The 17968-nt window shown below is 42.8% G+C and overlaps 1 protein-coding gene and 1 long non-coding RNA gene across 3 annotated transcripts in view; one reads left to right on the top strand and one right to left on the bottom strand.

Annotated features, from left to right (window-relative positions):
• bcl11aa (BAF chromatin remodeling complex subunit BCL11A a) overlaps window positions 1-17968 on the bottom strand; it is a 48351-nt gene that overhangs the window by 16433 nt on the left and 13950 nt on the right. The gene's annotated exons all lie outside the window — the stretch shown is intronic.
• Window positions 15977-17968, top strand: part of LOC124065834 — a 5241-nt gene continuing 3249 nt past the window's right edge. The window contains exon 1 of the long non-coding RNA XR_006844500.1: window positions 15977-16033. This is a non-coding gene — a long non-coding RNA (uncharacterized LOC124065834). The remainder of the gene's footprint in view (window positions 16034-17968) is intronic.

The following is a 17968-nucleotide window of genomic DNA, read 5'->3' as shown; positions in this document are numbered from 1 at the left end:
ACACACAAACACACACTTATACACAAAGCCAATCTGGTATTGACTGATCTGCAGGGACCTGCAACAGCTGCCAAGGAGGACAATTCAGTCATCTGTGTGTGTGTGTCTTGCGGTGACCACAGTGGGAGATCACTCTGAGCCAAGCAAACACCTCAGCTGGCCAGAGGCCCACACATACACACATACACACACACACACACACACACACACACACACACACAGCTCTTTGCTTCCTCTCCTCATCTAATCCCTCCTCCGCCCAGTTGGTTTCATCCCTCCATCTGTCCATCAACATTGCATACAGGTGGCTGTCCTCTCTCTCTGTCTCCTTTTTCTCCTTTCTGCTGCTCAATCCCTCTCTTTCTTTTCCACATTCCATCTTTGTCTCTGTCTTCATCTCTTTCACTGCCTCTTTTCTTCCCGATGAAACAGAAAGGAGAAGGAGAGGAGAGGGGGAACCATGGAGGGGGATGAGGAATGAAGAAGACCATGATGAGAGAAGATGAATCATTAAAACACAAACAGACACACACAACCTAACTGCACGCCCACACACACACACGTATACACACACACACACACACATATACACACACACACACACACACACACATACACACACAATGTGTGGACAAGCTGCGACTCGACCAAAGAAGCCAAGCTGCTGCCAAAAATCCTTTCGCCTGTCTATTCTTTCTCTCCATCCCTCCCTCCCTCCCTCCCACTCTCCCTCCTTGATTTCCTCCCACTATTCTTCCCTCCCTCCTCTCTTTTAATCCCTCCTTCTTCCCCTCCCAGGTGGGAAGCACTCAGTGCCGTCTCTTTAATTGTATTCATCCGACAAGGCCAATCGATAGAGGACATATTTAATACAAATTTATGACTATTAGCCATCAGCGATAAAAAGCCTTTTTTTTTTTAGATAGCTCTTGTTTGTGGTGAAGGAGAGAAAGGGGGGGGGGAGGAGGAGGAGGAAGGAGAGGAAATACAAGGCATCCTGCTTTTAACACAAACAGCCTCCCACAGTCTCACTGTCCGACCTTGGAGAGATACGGTTTAAACTGCAACAAAAACGCGAGAATTCAAGATTTTTCTTGTCTTTCTTTTTAGACAAGGCTTCAACTTCAAGGGGGTCTCGTGTGTATTTGGGAGGTTTTTCAGGCATTTGATTTTAGTGCACAGTTCACAGGAGGATTTCAGAATGGACTCAGGCGCAGCAGCAATTTTTGGCAGGCATAATAAATAATTATATAGTCTGGCTATTTTCAAATTCAGGCGAAAAACTGCTTCTCGACTGGTGGAAATGACAAAAACTGAGAGCTTTAAGATAGCAGTGCGATATGCTAACATACCATACTGCAGTTTGCAGTTTAAAAGGCACACTTGAACACTATTTCTAGTTGTTTCCACAAATCAAAAGGCAAAAGAGGTGAAATCATACTTATGTGAGAAGCTAAATATTACATGCCCCAGATGTGGTGACTGCTCTGTTACCTACAATAACAAGCAGCGATTGCAGTGCTGCAGAGAGATAAAGCATGAAGACGAACTCCCCTCCAGCGCTCCTTCACAACCTTGTCTACTTAACAAACACATAGGCTTGATTCATTAGAGCTGCAGTCACTACAGTCCAAGAGCCCTATCGATCCCCCAGACGTTTTCTACAGGCCGAAAGAAAAGAGAGAGAGAGGTAGAAACAGAGAAATGGAGGGAAGAAGGCCAGAGAGACAGGCTGGATATATGGCTGTGTTAATACGGAGTGAGCAGCAGTTTACCTGCTTCTTTAAGTTCATCCTAGTGTGCAGGGAGACTGTGACGCCGGTGCACCCCCACCCCACAGCCCCCCTCACCCCCTTCCCTCGACTCATCGCCAAAGGAAATCTTTCGTTTTCCAAGAGAAACAAGGTGTGCAGGAGGTGGAACCAAAGTCAGATGATGGAGAGAGATTTCTGGTTTGTGTGAAGCCACCAGTGAAATACAAAGACAGCAAGAGGTTAGTGTTTCTGGAGTTCGAATCATCCTCAGGTAGCAAAAACTCACTTCAAGAGTTTTAATTTGTGCAGCTTGTTTTTTCCACCTTTATAAAATGATATTTCTTTCTCTTTTTTTCAGATAAATACAGTAATAAGTAATGAGAAAAGGAAAGCTTGTGCTCTGAAGTCAAATGCCATAACCTTTTTCTACATATTTTTTTTTCAGTGCTATGCAGTAAAATAACCCAACAAATTGTAGAAGAAGTAGTAGAAAAGAGTAACATGGAAAGTGTCAGCACACTGCCTCCTCAGTGTGTTACCTGTGGGCCTGTGACTGGTCAACACCTGCATGAGCATATGGTATAGATGACATCTCTGAACGATAAAAGACCTGTGATGGATGTGAAATCCACCTCTGTTTGTGTGTGAAGCGATATTCATTTCTGCATACACGCACACAAACACACAGTGACATATGCCTGGGGCCTGGCCACCAGCAGACGACAAAAAGGCCAGTAAATAATTGAGAAGTGTGAAAAGCAACAGAGGGGGAAAAAGAGAAGGTGGTGGGTAGAGACACAATGCGTTCACTTCTTTATTCTTTTCTTTGGGAGTATTTATGAACTACACCTCCTCTGTATTTACAGAAATTAATATAAACTCAGATGTCTGAGCATTTATATATATGTGACAAGGTGTGTGTGTGTGTGTGTGTGTGTGTGTGTGTGTGTGTGTGTGCATGTGTGTGTGTGTGTGCCTTTATGTGTGAATCCAAAGATGCTCCATTAGTGATTTGGAAAGTGGTGTGGGGGCCTGGCATTCCCATCAGGCCCAGTATGGCTTAAGTGCTACACCACACACACTCCCAAACCCTAACAAACCCCACCCTCATAGACACAGCCTGGATGCCCCCCCCCAAACCCTTACCCCACCTAGGACAACCTAGTAGCGCCTCTCAGCCGGGTCCAAAACACCACACACACATAAGCACACACACACACACACTCATGGTCCACTAATGACCAAACCCAAACAGCTCCCAAACAACTCTGAAAAGCTATTAGGAGAGGGCATTTTGATGGGGAAGTGATTTTTTTATATGCCATTAAAAGCCATGGATAAAATGGGCGTTCGCGTAAATACAGCCACAGGTCGGAAGGGGATAGCCAAACAAGGATAATTGAGAAACCATCCTTCCCCCCCTGAGATAAAGGTAGAGGAGTGTCCACATGTTGTTCTCTGTCAAAGTGAGGAGTATGCAGAGGGAAGTCTCTTTAAGACAACGCTTTTTTAAAGTGGGACATTCATTTGTGGGCTGTGGTATCACGTGTGGCAGGCGCTGTTGATATCCAGTGACTTTTTAAAATTCATTGACTTATTTCTAACACCTAATCTTAATCCTCAAATGTTTTGGGGGGATTTACAGCCCAGGTGAGATGAGATTAGCGTTAGCAGGGCACGAGCACCCTGATTTCTTGGAACGGCGACCCGAGTCGACTCTGGCTGGGATCTTGTCCTGGTAATGGTTTTCTTTTTAGTGTGTTGGTGCTGACAACCTGGCATCTGTCATGTTGGTTTTTCTACTTTCTGGATGAACACAGAAGCACCTCCAGAAGTACACTGATATGACACACTACTGAATAATACTCTCCCACTCCTGGACACTATTATTACCATGCACTGTTATCATAAAGCTCAAATTCGGTCCACTGATGGTAGCTCCTATTCCTTCTGATTTATATGGAGTTGGTGCTTTTTTCCATTCACACTCCCTATCTCTATGTTGGTAATTTGTACCATTTGTCTTTCAATACAGCATTTATCATTTATATTTCTTGTCATCATAAAACTCTGATCGTACTCTAAAATTGTTCACTCAGCTGATAAAGCTCAATAATAGAACAACTAAGTCAAATGGAAGGTGTCTTAAATTACTGTATGGAAGGATGAACAAGCGCAACAAAGTGCAAAACAGTATACGTATATGCTAAGCATGGGCTTCCACTATTACAGAGTGAAAAATCAAATGTGTCTTCCTTGGATGGGATTAAAGTCACTCAGCAATCAGCATGTGCAATATTAAACTCCCCCTTTAGGATTAAATCCCTTCCAAATGCTGCTGATGTCCGTATACACCTGCACTGGACAAAATGAGTCATTCTGAACCTTGTTTTGGACGAAACGTTCGTCTCTTTCACAGGTTTTCTGGACATTCTTTCCAAATTCTCTGTACCAGTACTGGGTGTTTGTTTCTTGCTGAAACACTATCATTTGGATTGTGAGCCACAGTTGTTAATGTCAGATAAAACTGAAACTTTCAACCCTCTCCTGATCTCTTCTCTTCATTTTAAACTCTGAGATTTGAATAAAGGCAGTGAGACTATAGAGGCTCCTGACGGGGAGAAAATAGCCCCGGTTCCAGGATAAACAGGGTCCAATCCCTGCGAGTGGAGAGGGTTGGGAATCACGTCAGGTCAGGTTCAGACACGATTTAGAGCCGGATAAGCACTGACGCAACTTTTTCCTAGAAGGAGATGGTATACTTGGCATACCTGTTTATTACCAGCTCCTTCCCTCCTCTTCACTTACCTCCTCCCCTTGTTTTTTTTTTCTTTTTTTTTTCTTTCACAATTTTGTCTCTGTCTCCTTCAGAACAGAAAAGGGCAAGAGAAAGACAAAACATAAACATCACAACGTAGAACGAATACCTGCACACACACACAGACACACACGTACCTGACTGAACCTTATTTTGCATCAACACCATGTTCAGGGTTTTTGTGTCCTCATGATTAAAAGACGAAAAGAATAAGAGTACGAATTCAGACACCTTCAGGGCCTGGACACACACACACACACACAATCCTCACGTTTAAGGTAAGATACCCTTCTCCTCCTCATTAGGTCTTAACAACCCAGGCCATCATTTTCATAACAGCTGGTAGGCAAAATTTAAAAAGTGCTTCCTGATGAGAAGTTCACCCAGCCAGAGTTCATTGGTTTAAATCGTGCAGAACCTGGGAGCGGCCACGTGATAAAAAATATTTTATTACCATAAGTTGTCACATGAAATGACCTGTGTCACTTCTTTTCTTGCTTTTAACTGTCTGTAACTTCATAACGATTTTTCTGCGCTCAAATTAATTTTATTAGTTGTGCAATAAGAAGGACGAGTACGTTTTCAACCTGAGTCCTACGTTTACATACTTTGGAGGGTAAAAATCTCCTTGTCCACTTGATCGCCTCAACTGGCAGACAAAGCAGCCATGGCTGCAACGTAATCCTTTGGGGCAACTCACAGCAAGTTACGTCCACTAAAAGTGCTTACTCACATTGTAAGTGTGTGAATCATTTACACACCAGGTGTTATTTTCAGCAACACTTTCAGTCTTGTTGCTGGCCAAAGTCACGCATCAGCTTGCTTGTTCACACTACACAGCTACATATGGATAAAGCAAACATATGCGATGACAAAGTGCTAAACAAAGGTGGAAGTGCAGGATATTAATTAAAAAGGGGTATGTGAGGCTGCTTTATGAAAGGTAGCCAACATTTTTTGGTGTAATTGTCATTGTTGTTTCAGCAGAAAGTAATGTGTGGCAGTGGATGGGTGTATCTTACTTTAAGGCCACAGACAGTTTGCATTCCATCACAATCTGACAGTTAATGTTGTCTTTTATTACTGCTATAGTCGCCATGGGCAGATAACATAGAAGATTGGCTCTGGTCATCATAAAACAATGTCCAATATCAATGTGCTCCTGTGGCAATAAAGTTGGTTAGGTCAACTTATTGATTAAGTGATGAAAGGCACCAGTGTCTGCAATGCATCACAGGAATGGACACAATTAAAAGAAAGAAAGAGAGAAAGTAATTTGTTATTTGGGTAAGCTGATCCTTTAGTTGAACCTTAAGCTTTGTCCACCTTTTAAGCAACCCACATCTATTTTGTATATGACATATATATGGAGTGTCAGGTACACAAATGAATATTTCCTAACCACAAACTACACTTTTCCCAACAGGGCAGCCACTCCAAGACCCCATAAAATCTTGCACCACTTCTGTTTAAAACTGTTATACAATCGCTATACATCTTCTTTTCCCAGACCTGCTACCTGTAAGCCATACTCCCCCATGTCCCTCTCTCTGTCTGTCTGCGTCTGTCTATGCCCCCCCCCTCCCCCTCTCTTTCTCCTATTCCCTGCAGCTGAGCCCTGTAAATCAAGTTGAAACATAGCTCTGCATACATGTGTGTGTATGTGTGTGTGTCTGTGTGTCTGTGTGTGCATATATACTGTATATTGCCTACTAACTGCTGCCAAAAACTGTGTCCCAACCGCCCCTTCTTACCTCCCTATACGACTACCTATAGGAGGAGGAAGAGCCAGAGGGGACGAAGACGTGCATGTGTGTGTGTGTGTGTGTGTGTGTGTGAGATTAAGTTTGGTGCTGTCTGTCAGGGTCATACGGGTTGAAGGAACATATCCTGGACACTTATCTCAAGTGGTGCAGGGAGAAAAACTAACCACACTGAGTCCTGCCTTTGTGTTTTTGTTTGTTTGCTTGTTTGTTTGTTTGTTTGTTTTGTTTTGTTTTGTTTGTTTTGTTGCTTTATTGAAAGAATTTAAAAAAAGTATGGCATGGATATGTATAAAATTGTTTATCTACTGTCATTTGTTTAAAAAAAAATTAGCCTGTGAGTATCACAACCTCAATAAGTTTGCTAACTTGTTTTACAAAGCTAGTAAATGCTATATACATTTATAATGAATGTAAACAAACTCTGAGAAGAAAGACTTTCTTTGGTCATTACTGTAGCTGGCCGATAATAACACTGTCACTGGTCAGACTTTACTCATGCAGTCAGTAGTGTCACGGAAGGGACCTACAGTTACTGTTGTAAGGCAGTACAGAAATAAAAGGCTGATGAGACGTCAGAATATGATTACAGTCTTGTGCTAACAGCTCTTATGTTAAAATATCTTTAAGAAAAACAACAACAACAACAAAAAGCAACAACCAGGGACAATCTCAGTCCACAGCTTGTGTTACTGATTTGTAGTTGAGTAATTTTTTTTTTGCAGTGTGTGTGTGTGTGCGTGCGTGTGTGTGTGAGGGGAGAAAGTGTCAAAGGCATGCCATATTTAGGCCAGACTGGCACACAGAGAAGACATGGGCTAACTGTTGCTTTTCACACATTGCACCGTCTCTCTTCACCATCTGCCCTTCCTCTTTGTCTCTGTGTGTGTCTGCATATCGCTCTCTTCTTCCCCGTCGTCCTTTCCTAAACTGTCCCTCTCTACCCAGCTGATAAGGGTTTATGTAAAACCTCCCACCACCTCCTTTCTTCCTCTTCTCTCCATTAAAAATGCCTCAAGGTCTCAACAAGGCAGCAGCATAATCTCACATATCTCACCAAAACCCCTGACGGCCATCACAGCTCTCTAAATGCAGTTTCTGGCCTTAAAATGGCTCCTATTTAAATCTTTTTCTGCTCACAAATGGTGTAATATCAGAAGTGAAAGGCAAAGCGGTAATATGTGTCAGAAGGCCGGTGGCCGCAGAAAAAAGAAACAGAAAAACTTTCTCATGGTCCACTGGTATATTTAGACTAGACGAGACCAGAGCGCACAACACAAACCACTATGACTCACATGTATGCACAGACACACTCATTCACACACAAATCTTACTAAAATCAATCCCATCGCAGACAGACACGTTTCGCCTCAGTAGCCATTCACGTTTTTCACTACCCGTTTTTGTCAGGCCTGTAGCCAGATGTGTGTGTGTGTGTGAATATGAAAGAAATGTGCGAAAGAAGAACTGACCAGTATGTGTGATACTAGCTGGTGGGACAGGTGTTTGCAGTCAGGCCTGTCGCTGGTCTTAATTTGACAAGTTGAAGTGAAAATGTGATTTAGTTGGGTGTACTCCTAATGCCTCAGAAAAAAAAGTACTGGATTTCCTTGACTTAAAGAGATCATTAATACAAGTTGATAGTAATTATTGAAACAGCTGAGCCTAAAATGTTATGACTTTTAGTCCCTAGTATGGGTCAAGTGAGTGAGAAAAACTTGATCCTACAATTCCCATAATGCAACTTAATAGTTTCCTACATTTTTCCCAGCTTTCTGCCTCAAACCTCACTCAAGGTAACCCCGATGACATCACTGGGGGTTATCTTCTCCAGAGCCACAGACAGAAAGCATTATACAGCTGTTTCCACAAGCTTAGTAATACTGTACCCTGACCTTAATGTGTATGAAATCAGTGCAGTGCCCTACAGTAAACAGTAAGCTTCATTGGAAATCAGATGACAATATTTTTTTTGTCACGTTAATTTATTTGACAAAAATATACAAGAAAATTAACAGACAACATCATATTGAACTATAGAAACTTTCCTGACCTTTGAGGTAATAAACATTAAAGAAATCACTGTGCGTTGTGACCAAGCCCATATAAAGATTATTAAATAAGAATAAATAAGATATTCATTTACCCTCTTTCACTGACACTGAAGACTGTCGTTTTAATTACATTCTATCTGTTACAGTCAGCCATGATACTGGCTCTAACTATCCTTATATTACACTGCATTTTCGGAACCTGAAAGTGTATTCTATATGTAGCTCATTAGCACTAGCAGGCTCCATCGCAGTACCAGTTTGACCCCAGTGGCTAAAAAGATTAGCATTCCACACACCAACAGCTAGCACTCCTGAAACCCCGGCCTGAGACCGTCGCCCTTCTGCTCTAGCAGGGTTGGGGGCAATGTTGAGCTAATTAACCCTGTTAATCTTAGTGGGCACTGGGTCAGTGTTTGTGTGTGTGCGCGCGTGCATGTGTGCGTGTGTGGCTTTAGCTGGCTAACCCCAGCAGATGAGCCCTCACCCCAATCACAGCCCCCTTTTTTGCTGGCAGCCTGCCGTCCAACTTGGCAGACACACACTCGCAAGGGGTCTGGTGTGCTCGCGTGTGTGTGCGTGTGTGTGTGGGGCTATGTGTGCATGCATGCATGTGCGTTTGAGCCTGTGTGTGATTGCACAAGGGAGGGAGGATTATAGATGTTGAACATACACACGCAAATGAGCACAGGGCCCAACTGGTCTGCACAGTGTGTGTGTCTGTGTTGTAATAAAGCCAGCAATGTTTTACTGGCCCGCTGACACAGTGCATAAAAAGATCAGTGGGCCAAATCCATTAGTGGTATAATTGCATTACATGGTAAATATTCCTAAAAGGTCAATATCTCCATTTGAAACATCACCATCAACAGAGCACGCTGCAATAGAAACAGGAATTCTGGGATTTTATAGAAGCCAGGGGCACAAAATACCATTTCTAGGTGTCTATTATAGCAAAGATTTGGCCTGCAGGACTGATTTTCCACCTTGGAATGAGTCGGCACCAGCCTGTGGCGGTCCAACAGATGATCGTATAACATGTGAGATTCTGAGTTTGACTTTAAAGCCCTGTAACACAAACTTTTCTGACTAGTATTAATGCCCAGCCCTGTGCTGTTCTTTTTCCGACCCGAAATACACTAGCCACTTATACTGATGAGCAGAATGTCAAAGTGGGAATCATTAACTTTGGAAAAGTTAACAGCCAATGTGAAAAAGGGTTAACCTCCTCTCAGCCTGGTTTGCAGACAGGGATGCTAACTGAATTAATACATTTGTCTGACAAACAGCAAGAAGACAGGACTTAACAGACAGTGACAACTAGAGTGCAGTGTGTGGGCGTAACACAGTGAGTGTGTGAGGAGAACTGAAAATGAATCGAACTTTATTTGGTACTTATGTAAAGTAATTCTGCGTATAGCACTGAAGCATATCGAACAGACTTAAGCCTGTATGTACAATGACAACAAGGGATTATAAAATGTTTAAACAGGGGTTGAAAATGCATTCAAGTTGACCTGAATCTGGATTATGTCTGCTGCCTAAACAATTGAAACTAAAACGATCTGCACAGTTGGATATTGTGACACAGAAGTGAGAAACTGTTGTTCTTTTCTTGTAATTCGGGTGAACTGACCCTTTAAGGCAGGACACAATAGCTGTTGATGGACTGACTTAAACAGGGAATGACTGTCTGAGTATCTGACACCATCTACATTTTCAGAAGGCCGATTAAAAAGGTAGAACCTGACACATGTTGTGTCAGCAGCTAAAGAAACAATCGAGGCCGAAGATGTGCAGGCAGAAAAACGGGAACACGCAAACACACAGAGGCAGCAACATATACTGTACAACACACACACAGCCTCCAGGCTATTGTCCTCCACATTTAGGTCAGGCCGAATAGCAGCTTCTCACAGACACACACATACACACACACACACACACACACACTCCCCAGGAGGTTCTCCTCACCTGCAAAGAGGCCAGTTTGGACACAGTGTCAAAGATTAAACCTGTGTTTTACCTCAGAGAAGGGGGCTGCTTGGGGGAGAGAGTCTGTGCGTGTGTGTGTTCACTCAGTCCTTTAAACCAGAGGGCAGAGGGTCACAGGAGAATACACAGTTTCGCTCTAAAACGCACACACACACACACACACATTCACACATGCACACAGCTGCCCTTCTCTGTGTGCGCGGTCAAGTAGAAAGGTGGATCTGTGTCAGGTAGCAAGGGTATTTACTGTTACTGAGACAAGCAGGCCGAGAAAACACAAACAGGGGGGGAGGGGAGAGGGCTGGGGAGGGACATAGAGGGAGACAAAAACATCAAATAAGGAGAAATGGAGACAGAAACCAGAAGGTGAAGGAGGAGAAGGCAAGAAGTCTGGAGGCCTCTGTGGTCAACTGAATGCAGCCATGTGCGATGTCAAACACACACACACACACACACGGGGCATGTGTTAAAAGGGCAGAAACAGAGCTGTCAAGTTCTTTCTGCACAACAAAACTCACACATCACTGTACACTGCAGATGCTTCATTAAAAAACACACAAATACACACACATGTAAACCATTTCCACATGCAGGCAGTCAAGGGTTCCAACAGAAAACAGCCCAGAGTTCCAGATGAAGGGCACGGAGGGGAAAAAATGTGATGCTTAAATTCAGTTTCGGCGAAAAACGTGTGTGTGAGCGTTCTTGTGCATGAATGACAAAGCAGACACAGAAATTAATTGGTGTGACTGGAAAACCAGTCCACTTGATCCGGTCACATTCCTGACAGCTCCGCCATAACAATGCCTTACATACACACTTGTTTCTCGCTCAAATCAGGTTCATAATATTTACACACACTCTGACAGTGATTCCACCTCTAACACACACTCTTTTCCTGCTTTAAATTCAAACACAAGAATTATGTGGATTATAAAGTCCTACTGGTGATTACGTTATCTCAATCTGTGTCTATAACCGGTCAGACAATAACCTGCTGGCTCAGGAGGAAGTTGAAATCTCTCCTATCTGCAGTTCAAGAACTTCATAAGCAATAGATAAAGGCAGTCAAAAGATAAAGTGATGACTCAGTGTTCAAGAGCTTTCATCTGTGATTAGGGCTGGAGGCCGAGGGAGAGAGCGAAGGTGAAAGGTTCTTCTTAAGCATCATATCTGGCTTTTAAATAACTATCATATAAATAATTTGTCAATTAATAAGATTAGTTGATGCGTAGGTCAATTCTAAGCTCCAGGTCAACTTCTGATATTTTATGAACCAAAACCTGCTCAGAGAAACTGAGACAATAAGCAACAAATTCATGCGAATAATGCTTATTCGCACCTTTGAGTTGCCCAGACTTTTGTACTAAGGTGGAACAGCCGCTCAAGTTATCTTCATTTTAGATGTGTTGAGTCGAAAAGGTCAGAGGTGGATGATGGTAACAATCAGATCCACAAAAACGGGGCGAAAAGTAAGCTAAAAGACAGCTCGTGTCTTTTGAATATCCTCCATAAACCTCGCATCTTGAACAAGCCCCGGAGACAAAGAGTTCCGTACCTAAGAGGCCTTTTTTGTTTATGTCTCACTTTGCTTATTTTTTTATTTATTATTTCTGCTCTCCTGCCATGCGGCCGGGAGAGCAAGGGACCACAGGTGCTCGGGTGAATCCGATGGACATCCGCAATTTATCATTCATACGCTAGTGACGGCAGGCCAGGCCGAAATATGGCACGGTAAACACAAACCATAGATCATTCACAGACACAGATACACACAGACAGCCGCAGATAAACACACACACACACACACACACACACACATACATAAAATATGTCTTTGAAGACAGATGCTTTTATGCGTACATGGAGCTGGACATGGGTCACATCACAACGTGCTTCTATCAGCGTGGTATGGATATCTTTTTCTTTCCGTCTCCTTATTCCACTTTATCTTTGTCTCTCTTTTGGGATGCTTGACTCTCTCCCTTGTTTTTCTCTTCTTCTTGTGACTTCTTGGTAGAGTAGACACTTTAAAGTGTAGTGCTGCCACCATCTTTTTAATGAGAATACAGATTTCTCATCTCTTCTATAACCCTGCATGCAAACATTTGCTTCTCCAGAGCAAATGTAACTCTCTCTCTCTCTCTCTCTCTCGGCCACATTCATAGAAGCCACCTGGACTGCAGCCAACTTGAGTCCCTGCTTCAAACTTTCTTTCTTTTTTCTCAGGTATAAATACACCGAAGAGACGACAGCTGCCCCCCAACTTCTACATAAACTCCCCTCCCCTGAACGCCCCGCGCCTCCAAACTTTTAATCCAGGCTTTAGAGGGATGTATCACAGTGGGACATCACTGCTGGCCTGCATCTGCCAGAGAGAGCTGGGAGCTGATTTCTATGTTTACATAAGATTAGAGCGCGGGGAGAAAAGAAGTTAGCCGATATGGTAGCTCCGAGCCAAGCAGCTCTCATTTTTAATGCGGCAAACGCTGCCACAAACAGCCTGCAGGAGGAGGGCTGAGGAGAGATATAGCCAAAGGTAGGAACAGTAAGTTACACCATTTATAGGCCTGTGGGGGTGCATGTGTGCCTGTTATAATATGGATGCAGCAGTGGTCAGGGATTTTAAACCCTGATGCATACACTCGGCTCATTTGTAATAATGGTGATTTCTAAATTACCTCAATGCAAATGCCCATAAAAGAAGCCTGGAGCGTGAGCGATGAATGTGGAAAGAGAATTTAAAGCTAAAATATGTTGACTGATCAGACGCAGTTTGGGAAGATTAGACAATCCCAACTCCTCATGTAGAAGCATGCTGAAACTTTTACACGCCTACAACAAACATTTTAATGGATATCGTTGATGGGAGGAGGCACTAGCTACCCCCCACGTGGCCAAATGATTTTTAATGCTGTTTTAAAATCAGCCTTAAAGATGGTATGCATTTACATTGTAGATACTGTGCAAATCAAATGTGTTGGCAAAACTCTAAGTGATAAAAAGGCAGAAATGAACTGTGCTGGTTATTGTACTGCACATCCATAGCTGCAGTAGACCTGTTACATAAGATGACTGTCCCATATTTTCTGCGTGTGTTTCACTCTGTATAAGTGCAGGTCATGGTGCAACAGTTCATGTTGCAAGTACACTAAGGGTCTACGCTGCAAAAGTCCACATACCACCTGCCCTGACATATGGCACACACACTCACGCATACAGTACAGAATACACCCGGTGACCCTTGGTAAATGACATAACCATGTGACATCTAAGAACTGCAGTAACCAAGCAAAAGTGCTGTATGTCTACACGAGCACATATGGAGTGAAAACACTCATACATGCATACATACATATAGTACTGTACTGTGTGTACACGGCATATTTTTAAATATTCTACATAAGTACAGTATGTGCACATGTCACATTCCCAGACACCTCAAGCTCGCACATGAACACTGAACCTGCCCTTTAACTACACAACAGGATTATCATAAGCAATGGAGAGTCTTCTCTTCTTCAGAGAGGTTCGACACTTGTCACCAGTGATGGAATGTAACTAAGTACATTTACTAAGTGCTTAAGTACAATTTTGAGGTACAAGTGTTTATGAGCATTTCGATTTCCTGCTGCAACTTCTTGTCTGCAAAATATGTTACATTTTGCTCCAACACTGCTACTATTTTATCAACATTCTGGTTAAAAAATACTGATTCAGCTAATCAGAAAATGCTGAATATCACATCTGATAATCAGCTGACCCCTTGTTTGAACTATATACATATATGCATATAATTTACTTTTAACTTTGCTTTTGATAAATTTGGTACATATGATATCAGATACTAGCACTTTTTTTACAAGACAGCACAGCATGTCACCTTGGGTCTTACTTACAGGTGTAAAAGACAGTGTGTCTTACACAACACAGTAGAGATGAAGACCACATGCTTTATCATATGGTCATACAAAATTATGGAGAGGTTAAGCACAGTGTGTTTGTGGCCATACCAGAAATTGTGTACGACTGTCAACACAATCTAAAAAATGTACAAGTCTACAAAAAGGAATGCTGCAAAAACACCCTTGAGCAAGGCACTAACCTGTCCTAAGTGACGAGTGGAAAACAACAACAGTGGAGCTGGAGCGAAATGTAGTACACAGCTAGAAATAAATCAGAATACCAGTCAGAATGTCGTGACAGCTAGAGATGCAAAGTTGAAACTCAACTCATTGTACACATTTTCTCACCGTACAGTCGGCTATCGTACAAGTGCCCTTAAGCAAGGCATCAGACTCGCTGAACCTGCCGGGCAGCCAGCAGCAACAGCAGTAGAAGCAGCAGCAGCAGCTCAGCAGTGTAAATTTCCAGAAAGTGAGTGACCCTCCCTCCTTCCTTCCCGCTGCACCTCCTGACCCAGGCTGTTGGTGTAAATATAAATGTGCTCCTGCGCCGTCAACTCGCACTCGGTTACACAAGCAGCAGCTCTACAAAGGTTAAAAATATGTATATTTTACTTCCTGCCTTGTCTTTCTATCTATCTCTCTCTATGTGAAATATTCAGCCTGTTGAAGTGAAGGGTTTGGCAGGTCAGGGGCTTCAGTGGAAATCTGCTGTAATATTTCTTCTTTTTCTGCCGTGTTTGAACTTTTTTTGTTGCTTTTCCTCTTTGTACTTTCCTTCTTAAACCATCCATGGCACAGTTTCCATGCCAGCAAACTGGTCTGAAATGGTTCTGTTGAACTGTAAGTGTGTGTGTGTGTGTGAGAGAGAGAGAGAGAGAGAGAGAGAGAGAGAGGGAAGTATGCAGGTAAGTAAAAATGGGAGCTCACACTGAACACTAACAGTGGGTTAATATGCAGAGCCAAAGCGACGAATGATAGTATGTGTAATCATGTGTGTGTGTGTGTGTGTGTGTGTGTGTTTGTGGGGTCGGGGGGGCTACTCACACACACACACACACACACACACACACACACACTGCCAGCCCTACGACACCCGTCTCATCAAACAGTTGGACGTTTGCCAAGTTCATCTGTTAATGGACAGCCACCGCCAGGACCCAGCCTCTCCTACCTCGCTCTACCTTCTTTCTCTCTCTCTCCCTCACATCCCCTATCCCCTAGGGTGCTGTGCCCCTGTGCCCTCTTCTCCTCATCTCCCTCTCCCTCTTTCTGCCCCCCCTCCCATCCCTCCTGTCCCAGCACTGCAGATTGGGGCCTGTGTTTTCTCTTGTACCGCAAAGATAAACTGCGTGCATATGTGCATGTCCCTTTGTCTGTCTGTCTGTCTGTCAGCAGATGATGCTCAGTGCGGCACGCGTGCGCACCCATACACACACACACACACACAGTTTTCTTAAGAGATTACCTTTTCAACAAGCTAGAATCAGAAAAGTCATGAATCAAGCAGACCAAAATAGGAGTTACGTTCTATTAAATTAAGGGAGATAGAATGTGTGTGTGTGTGTGTGTGTGTGTGTGAGTGAAAGATCAGCAGTGTTAAGTACAGTCCAGAACGTGTTGAGACACATCTGTCTTCAACGGAAAACTGCAGCACAGGAGGGAAGAAAAAGGGAGATCGACAAAGAAAGGAAGGGGAAGAAAGACAGAGTGAAGAATGAAGGAACTTCATAAAGAGGAGGTGAAGGTGCATTTTTTTTTTCCTTCTTTACTTAAAAACACACACACTCGCACAAAAGACCGGCTTTGCTCTTGGATTATTTGTCACGGGGCAGGAGTTCAAGGAATTACAGCCTCTTTCACACTTCAGTATTTATTTAACAAGACATCTTTATTTTTTAATACACGTTTTGTTGGTATGGGGGCAAGCTGAGTCGAACATTTGAGGGCAAGTGAGATGAAGTGTTAAATATTGCTTTGTGATTTTGTGGACAATTTTTAGATTCAATTAAATTATTGTGTGATTCAACTACAGGTTGCTAAAATCTGCCAGTCTCCTTCTTTTTAACTCTTTGGGTGTTTTACAATGTCTGATTTTTATTTATTTTCTTTTTACATCCCATTTAGACAGCAACCTTCAGACAGTTTAAAGCAAAGGACAGGTCAGTTACTTTTCCAGGAAAGCATCGACTAATTTTTTTTTTTTTTAATTATTAATTTCCTTTAAAACAAAGTATTCTCATGTAGTTTTGTCCTGCTGATCATATATATTAAATATGTACTTTACAGTGACTTGTGTCATTGTAAATGTTGACATTCGCACAATTGTGAGATTTCTTCACCCTTCAGCAAGAATATCAGTTACCATTTTTTTCCAGACTGACCACACAAAAGCTGGCATATTTGCGGATATTAGTGTTCTGCAAAACGCACAAGTCCACACTGAGACAAAAACAGCTGTAGAGTACATTTTAGCAGCTCTTTATCCGTTTTGGGGGAATAAATTATCCATTAGATTTCATCATATCTTAGCAGGGCAATTACATGAAGAAAATGATAGTGGGCACAGGATCAATTATGCATGCCCTTGGCCAAAGACCAAGCACCGGGCAGAAAGGAGAGGGTATGTACACACACACACACACACACACAAACACACATGTGAAGAGGATAGATGTGGCCCATCAGTTCATCTTACTGCCTAAAAAGTTCATACGCTTAATAATTTAGCTGTGCTCTGGATACAGTTTCCCAGCTGAATATTAACAACTTTGAAGTGAGTAACAGCAGCCAGAGGTATATAGGGAGTGTGTGTGTGTGTGTATATTTGTAGGGGGGCTAAAAGAGACCTCAGGAAACAGGCCTCGTGAGTCCCAGCGGAGACAACCCCTCAAAACACGCACACACACACACACAAACACACAAAATCCTTCCCCTCGGCTGCGTCCATTACACAGCCGTTTGTAACATTGCTCATTTCTGGGCAATTAAGAATTCCTTTTCATCGCTATGTAGGTTCACATATCTCCCTCACAGCACTTGTACACAAACTGGGAAGATGCAAGGTATGTGTGTGTGTGTGTGTGTGTGTGTGTGTGTGTGTGTGTGTGTGTAATGGGGGGCAGAAGGAGGGGGTGAAAAGATGTGTGGAGGGGCGGGGGGGCAACAAAGGGAACTGGAGAAGAAAACATAAAGATTAGCACCCATGCACCAGTTGTTCTTGTTTGTTGCTGCTGCATTTCTGTCTTTGTTCTCATTTTCTTAATTGTCCTGCCTCATTATTAGATGAAAATTGACTTGTCTTATTGATTTTTTTTTTTTTGGTCTTTTGTCTTCCTCTGACAAAAACACTTTCAGAACAAGCCTCTTTTTGAGTACAAAGGGAGCATAAGGTGTGCGACGCAAGTGAGTGTTTACGCACAGGTGCCTATTTTCTTGTGTGTATGCGCGCGCGCGCACACACACACACACAGTCGCATATTTCTGCTGAGAACAGAACAATGGAATTCTTTTTCTCTCTCTCTCTCTGTTTTTTTTTTTTCACAAGTTTTCATCCATGTTTACAGAGAAACTCACTTAGGAAGACGAATCACTGTCTCCAAAATGGCAGCCTTAGATAGAGCCGGGGAGGTACGAGGAGAGAGAGAAAAGAGAAGTATCTGACATCTGTTTGTTCAAGGAG

Source organism: Scatophagus argus, chromosome 10, assembly GCF_020382885.2.
Source record: "Scatophagus argus isolate fScaArg1 chromosome 10, fScaArg1.pri, whole genome shotgun sequence".
Classification (NCBI taxonomy): domain Eukaryota; kingdom Metazoa; phylum Chordata; class Actinopteri; family Scatophagidae; genus Scatophagus; species Scatophagus argus.
This window is presented reverse-complemented; position numbering and strand designations above follow the sequence as displayed.